Source organism: Gastrolobium bilobum, unplaced genomic scaffold, assembly GCF_033153095.1.
Source record: "Gastrolobium bilobum isolate Gb01-03AN ecotype WA unplaced genomic scaffold, APGP_CSIRO_Gbil_v1 utg6230, whole genome shotgun sequence".
NCBI classification, from domain to species: Eukaryota; Viridiplantae; Streptophyta; class Magnoliopsida; order Fabales; family Fabaceae; genus Gastrolobium; species Gastrolobium bilobum.
In genome coordinates this window covers 1-2,561 of record NW_026895870.1, presented here as the reverse complement: position 1 = coordinate 2,561, position 2,561 = coordinate 1, and the positions used below count along the sequence as shown (strand labels likewise).

Below are 2,561 nucleotides of genomic sequence, written 5' to 3'. Positions count from 1 at the left end.
AATCTTCTTTATGGTTTTATAATAGCGTTGCATTGTCAACATTTCCATTGTATAGAACTCACCCAAAACATATACAAAAGTAATGGATCACTTGGACACTCAAAATCTATGATTCATGTAAAATAAATAAACAATAGCCATTAAATTTAGAATAAATTATAAAAAACAGAAAACTTATATACTTATTTCCAAGTTGTTGGTGTAATTTGATGATTAATTCAACTTCCTCTTGGGTGTAGTTCCCATGATTTAGATCTGGCTTCAAGTAATTCAACTAACGAAGTCTGCAACTTTTCCCACACCTTGTTAAACCTGCAACAAAATAGAACCGAAGACTCATCCACACGTATATATAACAGTGTTAGTTACTTATTAACTACACTTCAAATAATCAATCCCAGATTTTAGATTTCTTATTCTTTATTAACAAAGCTGAAACTATTGGTTTATGGTACATCCAGTTTCTTCCTTTTTCTCTTCAGTTTAAAACTGGAGATGCTCAGCTCTCAACAAAATGAGAAATACATTTGGGTATTGTGGATAATCTACTTCAGATTGAAGTTGCAGAAATCAGTCAGGGTGTAGGGGTTTTAAAGAGTAAACCTATTCTTTAATCTTCTTCTGTACTATTTTTTTACTCAACATAGATAGGGTTGGCAAGGACATTGTTCTTCTAAGACTTGCAAGTGATTATATACTTGCAGGATCTGTGATATAATGTTGAGAATAATTTACATGGCCCAAAACTATGATCTTTCAAGTTCTCAACAGCCTAAGGACAGCTCTTCTTATCTCTGACTATTATTCAAGGCAACATATATATTAATGCAAAGTTTGCGGTTAATTGCAGGGTATGTTAAAGAATGGGAGTCTAAGGAAAATGGCACCTTTTTCTTGCTTCTGCCCTTGTTCATGAAAATGGTACCATAAATCATTGCCCATTATTCCCATAATATGGTTCCTCTTTCCTGAAGAGCATGGACTTTGTTCGTGAAGGGCCATTGCGCAACCGAACCCTTCGTGAAGCCTACACATACATAAAGGGACCATCAACATAATAAGGTAGAAGAAATTGATTGTATGATGGAAAAAAAGAGATATTAAAAAAAAAGCTTCACAAATTGGCATCTACTAACCTACATGAATATCTATCTACGCATCTTTGATTAGGAGCATACCCAGATCAACAAAATTGGTAAGAACTTGACAATGATTTTTTTCCACAAATTGCAAACTTATCTCTTACACATACACTACTTTATATTAGACATTCTTAACTTGAATCTGTAAAGTAGCATATGGTGTCATCAAATTAAATTTTAAAATTCAAATAGATAGTTAAGCATGCCGATTTTGACCAATGTATATAATAACTCACATCAAATTGGTATTTCTTTGTGGCTGCTTCAGCTGGGAAAGAGATTAAGTCAAAAAATCAAAAGAATCTGATTAAACAAGATGGGTGACTAGGGAAGTCTAAGCCAGCCATTCTACTTTTTGTAAACTTCTTGTATTCAGTAACTTGGATCCTGTATGGATATCATGGAGGTGAAGCAACAATGTAGTAATATTCATACAAATTGTACAATGGTAAGTTGGACTAATAAGTTTATTAAATAATAACCTGCTTTATATCCATCTCGGTAATTCTTCCATCCATGTTTCTGTTACACCTAAAGTAAAGCAAAGCAAAAATTACAAACAGATTTCAAAATTGTGAAGAGAAGAGTCTAGAAGAGGACTTTTACATGTCAAAGAAGATTCGCATTCTTGAGTTAATGGAATCATCTTTCATCCGAAACCAAAATGTATGCAATTCAGTTTTGGTGATATTGAATTTCCAATCCTCGTTTCCTCTTAGTGCCCTTAGCAATTCGTTGGCAAACTTTGATGATGACAACATCCCTATACAAAACGACAAATTTGTAAGTGAATAAATAAGGTAGTGGTTGGAAACATCATGTGGTTGAAAAATCCTGAATAATTTAATCAATAGAAACAAGAAAGAGTGTGGAGCTCATTGTCATAAGTTGGAACTAGGGTTTCACCATAATTTTCACGGATTGTTAAAGGGACTATGTCACTTTAGATCTCACCTATCTTTCATGGACTAAATGGATGTGAGCCCAATCTTTTCGGAACCAGAATGGATTATTATGCCTTTTTTTTCTTTAAAAAAATAGGGATATCAGCAGATTGTATGCACTAGTTCGTGAAAGTCGCATTATTCTTTGATGTTAGTACCCTAACTGAAGGATATTGAACTGCAGAATTGACTAGGGAAGAGATTCAAAATTTCCTAGTAAATCATTGTTATATTAATTACAAGTTATGCATAAATAGGAATGTGCTCTTTGAAATTCGAATCTTATCTGTAACTTATGACTTCATATTAAAGAAAAAGACTGAGGCAACTTTTGAATGTGCTCTTTGAACATATCCAGACTGAGGCAAGTGAGATATTCACAGTAAAAAAACCAATAATCTAATAAGAGCATTGAATGCAGAGGGAATCATGCAAGGTCCAATGCGTAAAAAAATAAAAAAACAAAAAAAAGAAG

At 33.1% G+C, this 2,561-nt stretch overlaps 1 long non-coding RNA gene across 1 annotated transcript; it reads right to left on the bottom strand.

Moving 5' to 3' along the window:
• Positions 1-995: 995 nt before the first annotated feature.
• Positions 996-1,900, bottom strand: LOC133296536 (uncharacterized). The gene is made up of 4 exons (XR_009749517.1): positions 1,749-1,900; positions 1,625-1,673; positions 1,379-1,529; positions 996-1,027 (listed from the first exon to the last, which is right to left on the bottom strand). It is a non-coding gene; the product is annotated as an uncharacterized LOC133296536 (long non-coding RNA).
• Between the last annotated feature and the right edge of the window lie 661 nt (positions 1,901-2,561).